Source organism: Amblyomma mixtum, chromosome 1, assembly GCF_055824585.1.
Source record: "Amblyomma mixtum isolate Tamu chromosome 1, ASM5582458v1, whole genome shotgun sequence".
Lineage (NCBI taxonomy): Eukaryota > Metazoa > Arthropoda > Arachnida > Ixodida > Ixodidae > Amblyomma > Amblyomma mixtum.
The window spans coordinates 84,969,975-84,988,615 of NC_143012.1; the positions used below are offsets into that span (position 1 = coordinate 84,969,975).

Sequence of the window (18,641 nt, forward strand, 5' to 3'; positions counted from 1 at the left end):
TCTGCTAAAGCATCCGATCATGAAGGCTACAGTGACAACGAGGAATCTGAGCCAATGCTGACAAGATTGACAAAGACTGACAAGAATATTTTTAGCAGCCTGGTCAAGGTCTACCAAATGACGGCAGGTGACGAAAGGATAGACACAGCCATTGGTAAAATTACCAATGAAGTCTGCAAATTGAAAGCCTTGACGATGCAGGCCTTGCACAAGAATAATGAGTTTCTGAGGGGCAGACTGGCGGAGTGCGAGGCTCAGGCCCAATCCCCCACTTACTCAGATGTTGTGCGGAAGACCATCCCCAAAAAACATCACGAACAGAAGGAGACGAAAGCTATTATCGTCACATCAAAGAAAAGGAAGGAAGGAGAAGACCCTCGAGGACCTCAAGAATACAATGGACCCCATGGAAATGGACATAAGGGACACGAGACAAAAAAGGAGGGAGCAGTGATTGTCTCCATAGACGCCCCCTCCTTGGAAAAGGTCACAGAGAAGATTAGGAGTGACGTGGACGGCATGACCTGCAAGTCCAACACCCCAAAGGGCGTCGACTGGAAATGAAAGTTGTGGGAGTCGACCAGGAGATGGAGGATGAAGAACCGATCACAAGGATCATCTGTCAGAACAATCTTCAATGCCAAGAAGAAGACATTAAGGTCAGAAGCAAATATAAAGGGCAGTACGGGAAAAATATCATCAGTATAGTCAACAAGCAAGCCTATTAAGGCTTAAAAGACAAAACCCATGTCAACGTAGGTTGGGAGAGGTGCGCCCTTTATGACATCGTATTTATAACAAGGTGCACTATATGACCGTCTATGGGTCACGCGGGAAAGTTCTGCAGACAACCAGGGAGACATGTTAACTGTTCAAGGAAAGGGCACTCGGCAACAGAATGAGGGCCAGTCGAAGGACGAAAGCAACCATCCTCTCCTGTCTGTCTACTGTGAGACCCTTCAGAGGAAAGTGCAAGAGGCGAAGATAAGGATCATCCAAAGGATGTTCTAAATCTTGCATTCATCATGGTGGAAACACCACTAATCTGCGGAAGAACAAAGACCGTGTGAGAAAAACGGCAAAATTGAAAGTCAATGCCGAAAACAGTGAAGTAATTCAAATCAATTAGCAAGATCTTTTAAAGCAACGAAGCATTTAAGTAACGTGGAATACCAACTTAAACAGGCAACCATACGCACTACAGAATAAGTAATTGGCTTTCGCACAAAACACAAAACCTAAAACAACCCAAAAATAGCAATAGGCAATGGCAATAACGAAAAAAATGAGTATTCCCATAACGTTAAGCCAAAACATAGTGGCTGTTAAAATTAACTAGTACAACAAGGAACTTCTGTGCATTAACTGCTATATACCACCGAATCAAGCAGTAAATCTAACTTAAATGGAAATAGGAGAATCAAAAAATACCCTTCAGATCATGTCTGAATCGCACGAGATTTTAAAGCGAAAAATTCTACTTGGGGAGGAAAACAGATGAAAAGGCACACAGGTGGCTGATTGGAGGTCAATAGCAATACTTAGTTTGAAGACTATGCACAGTGTGACAGTGCACTGATTACCTGTGCAGGACAGACGGATCTGGAGATTGTTTCCAGAGTTCATCCTGAAGAAGAAGAGTGCGACGAAGAAGAGGCAACTGCAGAGGCAGCCTATAACTCTGTAGCTGAGGCTGTAGTATGCACTGAAAAGTTGAGAGACTTTGTGTCTCAAGAGCAAGCTGTGCCAGAAGAAGTGTACAAAAACACTGACTCTTTGGCCAGTTTTGTTACTTCCTGTGCTTTAAAAGTACAAGTGCACAAGAAGATTACAGATTTTTTTTCAAAGTGACAAAGCCAGCATTATAACTGTTATGCACCCTGTACATAGTGATATGCATAAATTCCATTTCACACTTTTAACACTATAGATGCCATGTCTTAAGGCTGAGTTTTATATGCGCGAAAACTCACGCGAACGCGACGGTGACGCATCGCGCGAACAGAAATGTATGCGTTGCTTGGCTCGTCACTCGGACCTGCCGAAATAGAAAATTTTGCTCGGTCGCCCAGAAGTGCATGCGCGATCAGCCGATAGCATGAACGCTCAGCGTACGTCACTGCCGGTCATTTCACGTGTTCTTTTTTGTTTTGAAGCGTTGTATCGCGATCGCCACGTATCCGCGCTTCCTACAAAACGATGGCGAACCAAAACTTCAGTGAGCGCCTTATTGACGCCGTCGAGTGCGAGTAGGTCCTTTAGGACTTGCAGCACAGGTACTACAAACATTGCGGCCATTCTGAAGCAGCTTGGCGCCGAGTTGCAGAAGCTGTCGGTGCATCAGGTGAGCAGTTTCCTTGTAAACAATTTCATTGAGTTGGTTTCATTGACTGCTTACTGCTTCCGTACGCAGACTGGATATTTACGAAGTGAAGGCGCTCATTTATGTCTCATGCATGTGGTGTTAGCTGTCGTTGAGCGATCGTTATCGTTCGCTAGAAAATGCGCGCTGCCGCGTCGCAGATTTGCCTGAGAAGGAAAGCATGCATAGAGAACTAGAATTATACTATTTCACAGAAATACGGTACAGGCTTTTATCTTGTGGCGGGTTTAACGGTATGTGCTCTTTGTGCTTTCGCAGTTCCAGAGGTCAAAGCCCGATGGAAAAACCTGCGGTACACGTTCCGCCGCGTGTTTAAAAATCGCGTCCGGGCAAGAAAGAGGGGGGCTGGGGTGGACGACGAAGAAGAAGATACCACCTGGCTCTACTATGAGCGGTTGTGTTTCCTTTGGGACACGATGCTCGGCAGGCCCTAATTCAATTCCCCATGATTTCAGCAGATTTATTTCACTTCAAGAGCAAAAATATATACCAACAGTATGTGCAGTCTGCCAATGCTAAAAGTTGTGCCAAATGAATTCTATTTGTGTTTACTGTCTGAAATAAATCAAACAGACTGTCCATGGTATTCAAGTGCATTCAAACTTGCAAAGGCACCACTTACCTCTTTGCAAGTGGAGTTTACACTCATCTTTTACACCACTGCAGAACCACAGGCTGTGAACCGTTCTCTCGACCAGACAGGGGCTTCACGCAGAAAAACTGTTTCGTCTAAACCGCGTAGCCATGAAGGCGCTCCCAAAACATCAGCAACTCCTGAAATCCAAGGAACCGTTGATTCCATAGGAAATGGGACAATAGGGACTGACTCAAAGGGTTCGACAATAACACCTGCTTCAGCTTGATGGGAGGAATTGACTAAGGTTGATCGAGAAACACTTATTGCAGAGCAGAAAAGCGATCAACGGTTAAGAGATCTAAGCAATCACATGAGGGAGAGAGTAGCCAGAAAGATCATCAGCTTTTACGCAAAGTCATTCCTTAACTACCAGAACTACCGTGCCTCAAAGGGACACGTATATGAGCAACTCCTAGTGCCGGACAAGTACCGGTGGCAGCTTCTACATACAGCTGCTGCATGGAAATGCTTGGGCAGGCCACCTGGGCATAAAGATAATGAAAGCTAGATTAGCATTCGAATATTACTGGCCTGGCTGCTGGAAAGAAGTTGAACAGCCTGTTAGATCTTGCGACACCTGCCAGCGGGTTGGCAAGTTGACGAACACGTGTAAAGTGCCCATGACACTTGTTCCCATCATTACACAGCGCTTTCGGCGTCTTATGATATTGTTGGCCAACTGGCGTCGTCCAGCTTTGGTTGCCGCTACATTCTTACCACACTGTGCGTAGACACCAAATTTCCCGACGCCGTTCTCTTCAAGGAGCTAAGTTCTGCAATGCATTGTAGACACCCTTTTGTCAGTTTTCTCATGGGTGGGTTTCTCCACAGAGATATAGAGTGATAACGGGAGCGTCTTTACAAGCTGCTTGACAACAACGTTCTGTGAACAATGTGGAATTAGGATCATCTGCAGTTCCATTCACCACCCTCTATCAAATCCAGTCAAGCACATGCACTCAGTGCTAAAGCGGATTGTTAGGTCTCTGTGTTTTGAACATAAGAGAGGTTGGAAAGGCTGCATTCCAGCAGCACTCTGCGATGAGATCCGTTACCCACGAAAGAGCAGGATTTAGCCCAACTGAACTCGTTGACGAGCAAGACTTGAGGACTCGCCCCACTGCGCATGCTGAGGGGGGAAACATGGGAGGGTTACGGAGAGGATCTCTTGTGTAGAAGAGTATGTTCTAAAGCTACTGGAAAGATGGGAAAAAAACGAGTGACTTCGTGGAATAAAATGTAAGAGCAGCATAGTCACTGTCTAAATTGTACTTAGACAAATCGGCACGTAAATGCGTAAACGCATCTTTCAAACTGGCGGCCAGGTAATGCTGCTGCGCTCATCCAAAAGGAACAAGCTTGCTAGAGGTGCAATGGGAAGGGCCAGCTAAGGTGGCGTCCAAGCTTTCGGACACCAACCACGAAGTAAAATTGAAGAAAAAACACAATCGGATACACAATTTGATAATCCAAAGTAATCTTATGAGGCCTTTATATGCAGCGTCAGGCACTGGTAAACATCATGGCAAACACGCCAGAGGAACAGATTTCAGACATACCCTGTTTCACAGACGAGGAAAAGCAAGCAGCAAATGAGTTGCTAGAGTTAATTGACAGAGCCACATTTGATGGAAAGTCAGCAAGAAGACACGAAAAATGTCGTATAGGACTTTGAGTCGGTGTTTTCTAAAAAGTCAGGAAAAACGAGACTGATTGAACACATTTAGCTGGCCAGCGAACAGCTGATCAGGAGCTATACCCTACCGTCTCTCTCCAAGGCGAAAAGAAATCATTGAGACTGAGACCCGCCACAAGTGTGAACTTGGCATCATAGTGACCTGTTAAAGACATGTCACCAATCATTACTGTAGAGGTTTGGGGCAAGGATGAGAGGCCTTGTGTTGACTATCGAAGGCTGAGCTCAATCGCAGTGGACCGGACCTACCTAATACCAATACAAAACATCGAGATGAGGGCTGAAACAGCCATTAAATCAAGGTACATATTCACACTGGATTTGGATCGTGGTTACTAGCAAGTGCCGCTCACTGAGCACACCAGCCGGTACGCAGCATTCCTGTCTCCAGCCGGCATGTTTCATAGTGAGATAGTGCATAACACTCGTTCTTCTTTTGTGGGTGGTTATGTCTTTAGTACTTTTATGCGTTTCTGGCTCTCTCTGAGCTACAGGCATATGCCGCGACCATAAAAAAACCACGTGCGAACTTTTTTTGAAGAGCGTAGCTTCGTAGGCAAAGACAAAGGGCTCGAAGTGCTGTGTGCGACCAGATAGCAACATACTATGAGTGAATTGGTGCATTAAAGGGACAGTGAGAAGAGCTCTGTCAAAACTTTTTGCTTAGCAAAATCCGATAGTTTGGCATTTAACGGCATTGTTGCCGCTTGACCGGCAGGGGAAAATGGATTTATTTCTAAGATATTTGGATTCGAAATTGAAAAAGTTTTTCCCGACGCTGTGATTCAAACTCAGGACTCTCTAATGATGACATAGGATAAAGTGACGTGAAACGTGACGTGATACATGACGTATACGCAGACTCCGTGATTCCTGGCAGCTGGTGGTGCGATCTAGCAGCCGAAATGAAAGCTATCGCCAGCCGTACATTGAACGTATCTATCGGCTGATGCTATCGTCACTTCGTTTTTTTACGTTTACACAGGCGTTTTGCCAGCGTTACGATGGATCCCGTTCCCAAACCCGACAACGAAGTTCTCGCAAAGAACTCCGGCCTGCACTTCAGTGACTTCAGCCCAACAGAGCGTGCAATGCTTTTGAGGGCTGAAGCAGCTGGAGTGGCCGGATATCAAGGATGTCCAAGCACCGAGGAGCCGGCATTGTTGGCAGCAAGTGCGGCAGCAATCATCGCCGAGCCATCGTCACGACTGAGCAGTAGAGACTGGTATGTGCGGACATATATGAATTCTGCAATAGTCCTCGTACATCGTAGTGCTGCCCAGCGTCTTGATAACATCGAGGCCCGTGCAACTATAGCTAGCCATAGGCGTTTTCCTCTTCCTTCTCCAAAGCGTGTGACTGCGAATTGCATGAAAACAACGATTAAAAGCTGGCAGCTGCTATGACGCCTACAGTCACGAGGAACTGTGATAATAAATCCTGTTATTCATTTACCGGCTGAACGATATGTAAAATTTGCATTGCTAGTGCAGATAAGCGTACACAGTCAGCTTTCTTTTTTTTGTGGTTGTTTCTGGTGCAGTTGTGGACAGTGTACAGTGCAAGTTCTGTCGAACTTTGAGGAGCTGGGTTGTGTGTACTGCTGTGCGATGGACCACGTAGTTGCGGCTCGGCCAGAGAGCTGCATCATGGAGCCTCCAGAATTCAGCCTGCTATGCCTCAACATTGCAATGCGCACAGCGGGAAACTTGCAATGCGAGCAATGCGCACAGCGGGAAACTATGAGCGACGATATCCACAAGTGAGTTCTGCTCCTGTCTGATGCTGCGTTAGGCTGCACATACGGCACAACTTAGCATTCCAGGGCATTCATCCCCAAATGCTCTTATTTTACACTTGATCATAGTGCAGTTCTATTTTTATGTGTGTGCTCCGTACATTGCAAAAAAGTTAATTTCCAATGCACTCCAATCAGTCTAGCAACATAATGAGTTTTACAATTATGTGACTTTATTCATCCTTGGGTGTTATCTAACATGCATGCACGTGTGTATTATCATCACAGTGCATGATTCACTCGGTTTTTTGGTTGTTTATTCCAAGAAGGTACCGGTACACAGCATACCAACGGTTTGTTCGATGGCTCTGGCGTCGCCTGTGAAAAAAACATCGCCTCATCTTGCCAGCCTGCGTTGTGCCAAAGATAAGGGCATCATTCCCAACGGACACACCAAAAGGGTTTCGATACTCTGCATATTAGTGGGCAAGTAAAGCCAATTCCTCAGGTTCTTGTAGTGTGCGCTATATACCGTGCTCCTAAAGGAAAGAGCAAAAAACCGTGGTTCTCTTTACATCTCAAGAGAGCTTCTCATTAGGTGGGTTGGTAGCTGTTCAGTATAAAAATTTATAGGCCTCAAAGCAACTACACATCCAACAATGGAAGACTATGGGACATAGCAAGACTCACAGGTGCTTTATTTCACAGAGAACACGTGCATATGTATCCTCAGTCGTCAACTGCTCAAAGAACATATTCATGCATCAAATCACCATCATCATCAGCCCGACTACGTCGACTGCAGGACAAAGGCCTCAGCCATAATTCTTGAATTAACCCTGGCCTGTGCCAGCTGTGGCCATCCCATCCCCGCAAGCCTCTTGTGGGGATGGGGATAGAAGCAGCAACTGTTTAAGCAACCTTCAAAAAATGCCCCATCTCTGCTTGCCATGCCGGAGGGCGTAATCACAGGAAGATGATCCTCTTTGCAACTGGCTAACCGAGAACAGATGTCACTTCTCTGCCCTACATCACTCTGTGCGGACTTTTGGGGAGAATTGTGCTTCAACCGACAGGGAAAATTTTCAACTCTTCGCGAAAATCCTTGCTCGCGCGCGCTGCCTTCCTTGTTATGATAAGTGCGCATATGCCAAGCTGCATCTCTTGCTTTCTTGTTTTTCCTTTTGCCTTGAGCACGGAGACGGACACGTGCAATGGAGCTGCTTCAGCGACCACCGGCAAAAATTTCGGATCGAAAAGGTGTAACTTTTGCGACAAAGTGTTCTCCCACACAAGTAATTTAAAGAAACACGTCAAGAATGTTCATGGGGAAGGAGCTTTGGAACATACAAAAGATGAGGAAGCGCTGAAATGTAGTAAGGTACGGTCATTCTCATGCGACTTGTGTCCACAGCATTTTGTCATCCTTCGTGACCTTGTTTTTCCTTGTGTCTTGAGCATGAATGGACACATGCAATGGAGCTGCTTCAGCGACCACCGGCAAAAATTTCGGATCCAAAAGGTGTAACTTTTGCAACAAAATGTTCTCCCACACAAGTAATTTAAAGAGACACGTCAAGAATGTTCATGGGAAAGGAGCTTTGGAACATACAAAAGATGAGGAAGCGCTGAAATGTAGTAAGGTACGGTCATTCTCGTGCGACTTGTGTCCGAAGCATTTTGTCATCCTTCGTGACCTGCGGAAGCACCGAGTGCAAGCACACAAGTTCAAGGAAGAAGTGGAGAATCTAGTCTTCAACTCTATGCCTTTGACAGCAGTTACTCCACACGTCCATACGCCGCATGGTAAACAGCCATGTCAGAAAACCACCGTGGCGATTTCAGCGATGGTTACTGTGGCAACCGTGGAGACGTCAGCAACCTAGGAACTATGGCTAGGAATGTTTAAAAATTTTGCGGCGCCATTTTTTCCTAGTTTTGCAATAAAAAGTACCCAGAAATGTACTAAATTAAGTGCCAATTTGAAATGTCATTACAAGTCACGTGACATGTGGATCGCTGTCCTCCTTTTGGCCCTACGCCATGCATGCTGTTGACGCTGCTTTTATGTATTTTTAGGATTACCTATGCCGTCTGTGTGCTGCGCACAGTGTAAAGTTAGAGTTCTCATGTCCTTGTTGTGATGGCGCTATCAGAGCTGAAGATATTTGCATAAGTTTTTGCAATCTTATACGGATAAATTTCCGTGCTTCGTCACATCAAGAAAAAATGAGCATTTTGCCCTTTGTACAACGTGTAGATGCGACATCAGCGTGTGTCACATGTCCATGGCGAAGCATCAAAGCTATGTTTGCGCTGCTGAACAGCAAGGCAGCATAACAAACTTTCTCCGGAACAACTGCGATGACAATGTTATACGTGCGGAGTGCCTCTTTACGGGATTTCTCGTCGACCACAACCTGCCACTGAGTGTAAGCGATCACGTCTGGCCTCTTCTGCACAAGCTGTTTCCAAAATGCAACAAGACGAAGCGTTACGGATGTGGACGTACTAAGGCAAGTGCAAGTGTGGAAGAAATGGCGACAGAGGTTCACAGCATGATGCTGGAGACCATAATGCACCGTGCTTTTGCTGTTGTGGTGGATGGCAGCAATGACGCTACTGCGCAGCGGTATCCGACTGTTGTGACCTACTACGTCAAGGAATGCACACGGATTGAAAGCAGGTTACTCAGCATTCATGAACTCCACAGGGAGGCGACAGGAAGAAAAACCGGGAACCTCATGTGAAAGGCTTTGGAGTTCGGAGACCCTTGACGTGCCCGTGTCTACCTGCATTGCGTTTTGTGTCAACAACGCAAACGTTATGCTAGGAAAAAAAACGGCATCGTCGCAGTCTTGAAGGAGGCGCAAGAAAACTTGGCTGTGGTTGGCTGCCCTTGCCATCTAATTAATCTTGCTGCTGAGAAAGGAGCCGCGTGCTTGCCAACTAAGTTCGACGAGGTCCTTGTGGATATCTTTTATTACTTGGAAAAAAGCTCTAAACACAAGGTCAAACTGTCTGAATTTCAAGAAATGCACAATGTGGAAGTGCAAAAAATTTTGAAGCATGTGCAGACTCGTTGGTTGTCTCTACTCAAGTGCTTAACAAGAATTCTTGACCAGTGGTAACCTCTGGTTAGCTTTTTCTTGAGTGAAATCAAAGCAAAGAAGTGGCGTCCATCCTTTTTGGACTCTTAACCAGATTCCTTGGAGGCCAGTATTATCAGGAGGCGAAAAGCCTGAAGAACTTGAAAAAAAAAAAAGGAAAACTGCTAGTAGAAAACTGCTAGTAGAAGAAAATGCCTTTACTGTAACGGCGAAATGTGTGCCGCAAGTAAATGACAAGATCACTTACGATATGGAATTCAAGGTAAATACCTTTTATTTTCGACATGGTTAATTTCGCAAAATATTTAATTTTTTTGGATGGCTGAGCAGCTCAGTGCGCGCAATTTTTGTTACGTTTTTTACAGAATAATAATACTTATTTGAATTGCCTTAAGGAGAAGCGAGAGGCTGAAGACAAAATTCAAACACACAAGAAATGCGCCTACTAGCTGCTGCTCATCTATGGTTAACAGAAAAAATGCTCTAGTTTGGTTAATTACTACCACTGAGATAAACAGTTGGTATATTTATTTTAATGCCGATTACAGAGCATGTGCATCCCCAAAACAATTTATTCGCAAAGCCATCGGTCATAAATGCTCATGCATGTGCAAGCAAACGTTTTGACTCTTTAACTGCTTTCTTTTTTAGAAATTCCATTCATGCACATGAACACTGATCCTTCAATTACTATAGTAATTCCTCCTCCACTAAATGTTATATTTTCATGCAAAATTTCAGAAAATAAATGTGCCTGTATAAATGATGCCATATTTTTTTCAGCTTTCATGGTCATGCCCTCAAAAGCAACAGCTTACAATAAGCAGTGGCAAATGCACTTGCAAGGCTGGCATTCAGGGACACTACAAGCATGTGTCTGCAGTGTGCTTATTTAGAGATAACCGTGAGGAGCCGTCCTGCACAAACCAGCCCCAGGAATGGGTAAAGCCGAGGAGCAAGCGGCTGAAGCGTTCGGCAGGTCTAGAGAAACTTCTCCTGAGTAAGCGTGCACAGCCGGTCCCCTTTCAGTTACTTTTTTCCTTCAGTGGTACATTTACATAGTTCTGTCCGTAAATGTTTCTCAGATAGACAAACCACATTATGATTGTACATTTATAAGCTTGCTTTTAATTTGTAGACACAGACAGTAATGTCACTTTATTGACCTCGCTTTGAAAGCAGGTCAAAAAGCCATTTCCCTGGATGTGAAGGCTGCTTCTCGCACCATTCTGCTGAACTATCCTGAAGTTTGCCCATTGAAATAAGTGGTGGAGCTGTCGACATTGCATGCAGATGAATTAATTTGCAAAGAGAGCCTCGATGATGTATTTGAGAGGGCTTCAAAATCTGTCAAAGAAGAGGTCGTAGAAGAAATGTTGTCATCAATGGCGTCGAGGCGAATCTATCACCATCTCGAAATTCTAGAAGATGACACCACACAGCCGAAGGACTTTCTGTCAGAACTGCGTGCCGATCAGGCACAAAAATACAAAGTCATGATACCTGTCCACGGTATTGTGGACTCTTGCCTCATGTTCAGTTCAGTGCAGTCGACAAGGCTAATATTTCCTACATTTCACAGATGGCACAAGGAAAGGAGACTCCGGCTGGGCAGTTCAAGAGCACATTCAGTCGACACGAAAAAAAAGTTGAAGATGAAGGGATCCAAAGGGCCGCAGAGCAGCTGTCAAAGTCTACATCCTATGCAAGTGCAGGAATACGCTAGGTTGGTTTCCTGACATCACAAGTAATTGCTAAAAAGAATTAAAATTACAATGCAGAACTTAATGTCAAGATGAAAGTTTGAATACATGCCTAATTATTATTTGACAGGCACGAAGACGGAAGCTGAAGCCCAGCAGAACTTGGAAGAAAAACTTGAAACACGCATTTTCAAGGTAAATATTTTCCTTCTTTTGCAGCACATTCAGTCAGTGTGCTCATTGTAAATTTTTTGAGAAAGGACCACTGCCATCTCAGGTTTTTCAGACTGAACTAGTGATGCTGCCGCAGCAACCGCAGCATTGCTTGTCGCAGCTCGTCTTGCGGCCGAACTGCCGCAGCTGTGCCAGCACCAGCTCGTCGTACGGCTCCAGGCAGAAGAGCACCTCCACGTCCCGCGAGCGCACTGCCTCAAAGTAGGGGGAGGCCTCGGCCAGCTGGCGGCTGGGTGCGGCCAGGTAGTAGATGTCCCGCTGGCCCTCCTTCATACGGCCACAGTACTCGGTCAGGGTCACAGTGCTGCCCACCGGCTGCTGGGACGACTCGAAGCGCAGCAGCTGCGCAACCTCCTCCTTCTCGGCCTTTGGAGCGGGAAGAGTCCTGTTCGGTTGCCGCAGTGGCGCCCTCTGGAACAGCGTGGACTTCTGGCTAGCGGCCGGCTTCTTGGCAGCCACCAGGTTCTCGGACTTCTGGGTCGCAGCTGCATTCTTGGTGGCCGCCAGGTTCTCCGCTCCATTCCATCGTGCCGAGCGCCCAAAAGTCGCCATGTCCGGGTCTAAGTTTCAACGTTTCGGTCAAACGTCCAGCGCCCGCAGCCGTGATCCGCTCACGCTCTCGGACAGCTCGTGCACTCCACCCGCTCCACCTTCGAAAGTGCCCTGCTGGAAAGACTGAGCTGGAGTAGCGTGCCTGGTTTGAGGGCCAAAGTGGGTAAACTTGTTTTAGTGGTGATGAAATGTGGTTGATGAAAAGTTATTATTATAAATAAACTAATAACTTTTTTGTGTGAATTGTGTATGCCTCTGCATCCGCCCCTCCCCTCTATAATGTACACTTGTACCCTGAGGGTATAATAAATAAATAAACCCTGGCTCTGTTACAGCCCTGATAGGCTAATCAGAATGGGAGGAGAAACTGTTCTCATTGAAATTCAGTGCACATTTAGATTGTGGTTAGTGGTGATGAAATGTGGTTGATGAAAAGTTATTATTATAAATAAACTAATAACTTTTTTGTGTGAATTGTGTATGCCTCTGCATCCGCCCCTCCCCTCTATAATGTACACTTGTACCCTGAGGGTATAATAAATAAATAAACCCTGGCTCTGTTACAGCCCTGATAGGCTAATCAGAATGGGAGGAGAAACTGTTCTCATTGAAATTCAGTGCACATTTAGATTCGAAAATACACCATTCATAAATTACGAAGACCGTACTTGCTAACTCCCTTATCCCATATTCATCGACGACATCATCACACTCAACAAGACACAGCAATATTACACACAGATGCAAGTGTCACTGTATGTACTAAACCTGCAGAAAGCCCTCCTATATGTGTATTCGACCTAATCAGTCTGCAATCATAAGAGTTGTGAGACACGAGTTGTTTCTTTGGGAAGTTATTCCAAAGATGGAGCATTTTTACTTAAGTTCTTGATTCCAGCGTTGTTTTAACATTTCAATGTGTTTTTTTGCCCCTTGGGTGATGAAATGTTTAATGGTTTTACTCTTTTATCTTTTTTCTGAATCTATAGTTAGATACTGAACACACATGTTGTAGTATAGTGTAAATATCTGTGTATATATATATTTGTGTATTTGTGTGTGCCACCTCCACTACGATACCACTTTCTTCCTTTATTCTTTGTCCCTGTTTTCAATAGACCGCTTATGTTTACGAGTACGAGTATTGATGCAGCGGCCTGACTGCCCTATGGAGCAGCGTCACCTAGCAACGCATTGCCTTGATCACAAATGCATGCCTCTGCTCAAAGAAGTTAAGATTCTGCGCAAGAGCAAAATTGAGATAGCACGGGAACTTCTAGAAGCGTTTTTCACCAGACAGAAAGGACAAGAATGCATAAGTGATATATGAGACTATATAAGAGAGAGGCACACTTTCCTGAAAGCATTATGACGTAAACTGGTTTTTTTTACACTGTACGCTTGTGATACCCTTGTGCGCCAGCGCTGACATGCAAACATTTATATGTCTGTTCCTTGAATAAATCAGTTGTTACTAACTGCACTTGTCACGTCTTCTATCATGTGACTGTCCCTTTTGCACAACCCATCTTTATGCTACAATGAACCAACTTGCCCAAAAACTCACCTTGCTGAACTACGCCAACAGGCTGAAAAGGAAAACTCAGAATTTGCTGTGAGAAGTGACATTTTTGTGAAGGATAATGCTGACGGAAAGGGACCCAAGGTTGTAGTACCTGTCGGTGCGCGGCACCCTTGCACGCTGTTTTGTCGAGGTTGCTGAATTTAGTGCAGCTCAGTTATCGAACTTTATTAGTGGTGCTTTTCTGTTGTGCGCCTCTGTCAACGCATTCTCTGCCGGGGAAACGCCCCAAGTATGAGGCCAAGGACTTGGCTACCAAAGTGGAAATTTTGCAGGCCCTGAAGGACGGGCTATCTCTAAAAAAAGCCATGAAGAAGTGCGATGTGAAAAGAAGTACCTTGAGCACATATGTGAAAAATGAAGAACAGATTCTTCAGGCGTTCTAATGGGAGAACTTCTGAGCGTCACGAAAGCGTCTACGAACAGCAGCTCATCCAGAGTTGGAAGAGGCCTTCGAATGGGAGAAGTTCTGAGCGTCACGAAAGCGTCTACGAACAGCAGCTTATCCAGAGTTGGAAGAGGCCTTGCTTAGGCGGGTGGACAACTCACGTAATGCGAACCTGCCATTGAGTGGACCCCTCATCATGGCGCAAGACGAGAGGTTTGCACTGATGATGCACATCAATGCATTCAAAGCATCGGAAGGCAGGTGTGCGCGCTTCAGAGAGAGACATGGTCTAGTTTTTAAGACTGTGTGCGGAGAAAGAGGTGCTGCAACAGACGTTGCCACCAACTGGAAGAACGCTCAGCTATTCGAACACATCGCCACCTATGGTCCAAATGATATATTTAATGCTGACGAAACAGCACTATGTGGGACGTATGTGTCCCACTGTCCCACAAAGGGTTATGGCATTGTCAGACAAGACTGTGACTATGAAAGGAGACCCACGGTTCATCAACAAGAAGACAGCTGCAATGCGAGAAGACCGAACAAAGGAGGATGTAAACGTAGAGAATTGTGTGTGAAACCAGTTATAATCTCAATCAAATCTTCGACAAGTCCTTCCAATGTCTAATCCCACATCTAACAACCACTTAATGGGGGAGTGCCCACAATCCCCAGGGGTGAGACAAAGAGAAGCCGTACCCAGTAGAGAAGCCTGGGAGACGTTGAAGCGAAGCGCGGATGCTACCATTCAGTGACGCACCATCCATCTGGCGGAAGAGGCTGCAACAAGCCAAGGCCTGTCTGTTAGCCTCAAATCCGCAGGCACACGGCTCCTCGTCTTACAGGCCTGCAGGCTGGGGCAAAGAGGGAGGCGCCCTTTTTCTGATCGAAGGAAAAGTACTGTCCTTTGTAGATGCACGTTACACGACTTTTGGGTCAGCTCCTTCCACTTCTACAGCAACTTCGACACTTCTTCTGAGCCATGTGAGAGTTAAAAGAGTACCATTTTATTTCTACATGTACTGTACTCCTGTATTGAATAGATGACTCACTAGCTGTTCCTTCATTCAGATGCAGCTCTGATTTTATATGCCTTGTCAGTTTGGCGTTGCTGACAGTTCTGTTGCCTGCCGTGCCGAAATGCAAACCAAGTGTTCAAAAGGGAGCTCTGATGAAAGTGGACACCTTTTTTGAAAGTTTCAGCTTGCTCAAAAAATGTGCACTCTATCTTGGAATAAACTCAACACCTTGAACCATGCACCCCAATGTGAACACTGCTCAATGTGACTTCGGGGTGGTTGTTCTCTAGCCAGGACATGATGGGCGCCCGCAGTGGCTGTACTATGGGCAAGCAGGTCAGCTTTTCCAAGTCCCACCATGTTCACATGACCAAGAACTTGTGCGATCTGGAACACACCAGTTGGTACATCTATCAGCACCTTCGTTCTTTTTCCACAAAGTTTCGAGACTGCTTTATTTTCTTCCTAGTAGCGAATCCCCAAAACGAATGCTGGTGCTAGTAAGCCTACATGTATGGCTTTTTTTAGTGCAGGGAAATTCTTTGAGATACTTGTTGCTGACGCCCGCTAAATTTCAGTGCTGCGACTTCTGGGGTTTTCGTGGAAACTGCGCCATTTTGGCCGGACTCATTTATTTTCTTTGTAGAAAAAAACCTCCAAAACAAATGTTGGTGCTAAGGAACCTACATATGCCGATTTGCTTAGGGTGGGAACATCCTTTGAGGTACCCCTTGCGGATGCCCGCTAAAGTATAGCGTTGCAAGTTCTGGGGTTTTCGAAGAAAACATGCCATTTTGGCTCACAACTACAATAGCGCAGTGAACTTACAGTGCTCCTCCTGCTGTGTGCCAGGGGGGGGGAGAAAGGGGATGATCGCTGCTCGGCTGCCACCAGCTTTTGATACGGCGTGGTGCGGTGTGGCTGTTAAGGCGCGGTTATACTCAGACGTAGCGCGCGCGAGGCACGGAGACGTCAGGCCAGCAAAACGCAACCGTCTACACTCCAGCGGTGCCTGACCACTAGCGTGCTCAACGGCTTCCAGTGTGGTTCGACGAAATCCGGCACCGAATGCAGCAGGCTGCATTTGCATATGTTCCTCACGCAGGTACCCATGTTTTGCTGCATCCTGAAACGATCGACCTTGCACAGTGGCTGAACGACATAAAGTTGTGGCCCCTTGTGAAGGTGCACCATGTCTGCACTCCAGCAGTGCCTGACCACCAGCATGCTCAACGGCTTCCAGCGCGGTCCGATGAAGTCCGGCACCAAATGCAGCAGGCTGCATTTGCATATGTTCCTCACACAAGTACCCATGTTTTGCCGCATCCTGAAACAATCGATCTTGGACCTTGTGAAGGTGCACCACATCTACACTCCAGCAGTGCCTGACCACCAGCATGCTCAACGGCTTCTAGCGCAGTCCGACGAAGTCCGGCACTGAATGCAGCACACTGCATTTGCATATGTTCCTCACACAGGTACCCATGTTTTGCCGCATCCTGAAACGATCGATCTCTCCCCCCTTATAAAAATGGTCTATAGACTTTCTATAGACTTTTATATACTCTGTACCCATCCTTTAGACTTTTCCTTTTGTCTATAGACAGTCTATAGAGAATCTATAGGCTAAAGTCTATATGTGCTTTAATTTCCTTTCGTATATAGACGGTCTACAGACTAAGGTCTATAGCTGCCTCAATTTCCTTTTGTCTATAAACAGTCTATAGACTCTCTAAAGACTAAGGTCTATAGCTGGCTCAATTTCCTTTTGTCTATAGACGGTCTATAGACTGTATAGAGTAAGGTCTATACCTGCCTCAATTTCCTTTCGTTTTTAAGCTGTCTATAGACCCTCTATAGACTAAAGTCTATAACTACCTCAATTTCCTTTCGTCTATAGACTCGCCATAGACTAAGGTCTATAGCTACCTCAATTTCCTTTTGTCTATAGACTCTCTTTAGACTAATGTCTATAACTCCAATTTCCTTTCGTCTATAGACGGTCTATAGACTCACTATAGACTAAGGTCTATAGCTGACTCAATTTCCTTTTGTCTATAGACTCCTTATAGACTAGTCTAACTCCTTCAATTTCCTTTTGTCTATAGATGCTCTATACTCTTTATAGACTAAGGTCTATAGCTGCCACAATTTCCTTTTGTCTATAAACGGTCATAAACTTTCTATAGACCAAGGTCTATAGCTATCTCAATTTCATTTCGTCTATAGACGTTCTATATAAGCTGGCTCAATTTTCTTTCGTCTATAGATGGTCTATAGACTGTGTTGACTAAGGTCTATAGTTGCCTCAATTTGCTTTAGTCTATAGACTTTCTATAGACTACAGTCTACAACTACCTCAATTTCCTTTCGTCTATAGAGAGTACACTATAGATAGTCTACTGTCTATAGACCAGTCTATAACAATCCTAATTTTATCTAACAATGTTCTATACACTGACTTTCGACTAAGTCCAGAACAATGTCAATTTCTTTTTGCACTGCATGCTGAGGGAACCTGCATCTGGTGACCGCAACTATCTCTGGAGTCCTCCACCTCCTTCGCTATTACGGAAATTAAAAAGTATTGCGTGAGGACATTACAACACCCTGCTGTATATTGTTTTCAGGAGCCTTGATAAGCTCCTTTTCGTTATACCGTGACGTACGAGGTCTGTTAGAAAAGTATCCGACCTTTGGCCGAATAAAAAAAACTGGCATAACTGGAGCGTTAGAAACCTAATAACCTTCAAAGTAGTCTCCTTGGGGCTCCATATGCATCTCCCAGTGGTGCTGCCATTGTTCGAAGTATTCCGAAAAGGCTCTTTTCGGAATGGAATTTAGCTCTGCTGTCGTTGCAGCCATAATGTCCTTTCTTTTCTGAAATCGCGCTCCTTTCAATGACCTCTTGATTTTAGGAAACAGCTAGAAGTCGTAGGGGGACATATCAGGAGAGTAAGGAGCCTGTTGAACTACAGGAGTCTGGTTTTTCGCCAGAAAAGTCTGAATCAAATGTGAGGAATGCGCAGGAGCAATGCCGCGAGGGATGCGCCAATTTCTTGTTGACCTTAATTCCGGTCTCTTGCATCGCACAGCACCACGTAGGCGATGGAGGACATCCCTGTAGTACTGTTTAGTCATTCTTTGACCCTGTGGGGTGCGTACTCGTGGTGTGCCCCACAGAGGGAGTCAAAAAAGCAGTCAGCATCACTTTGACATTGCTGCGCACTTATCGGGCCTTCTTTGGTCTTGGTGACGTGGAATGCGTCCTCTGTGACGACTGGGATTTTGTTTCCGGGTCGTACCCGTACACCCAAGACTCGTCACTAATGATTACGGCGTCGGTGAAGTCAGGGTAACTGTTTGTGGAATCCAGCATCTCCTGTGAGACCAACTCGAAGCTGCTTTTTCTCCACCGTCAGCAGCTTCGGCACGAATTTCGCCGCAACTCTCTCCATGGCCAAATCTTCGGTGATAATGGAATGTGCAGAAAAATTGCTGATGTCCACCTCTTCCGCAATTTCTCGGATAGTCGCACAACAGTCCCGCATCACCACAGCGTTCACTTCGGCAATTACCTGGTCATTTCGGCATGT

At 45.5% G+C, this 18,641-nt stretch overlaps 1 long non-coding RNA gene across 2 annotated transcripts in view; it reads right to left on the bottom strand.

Annotated features, from left to right (window-relative positions):
- LOC149367068 (uncharacterized) overlaps nucleotides 1-18,641 on the bottom strand; it is a 116,905-nt gene that overhangs the window by 55,956 nt on the left and 42,308 nt on the right. The window lies entirely within an intron of this gene.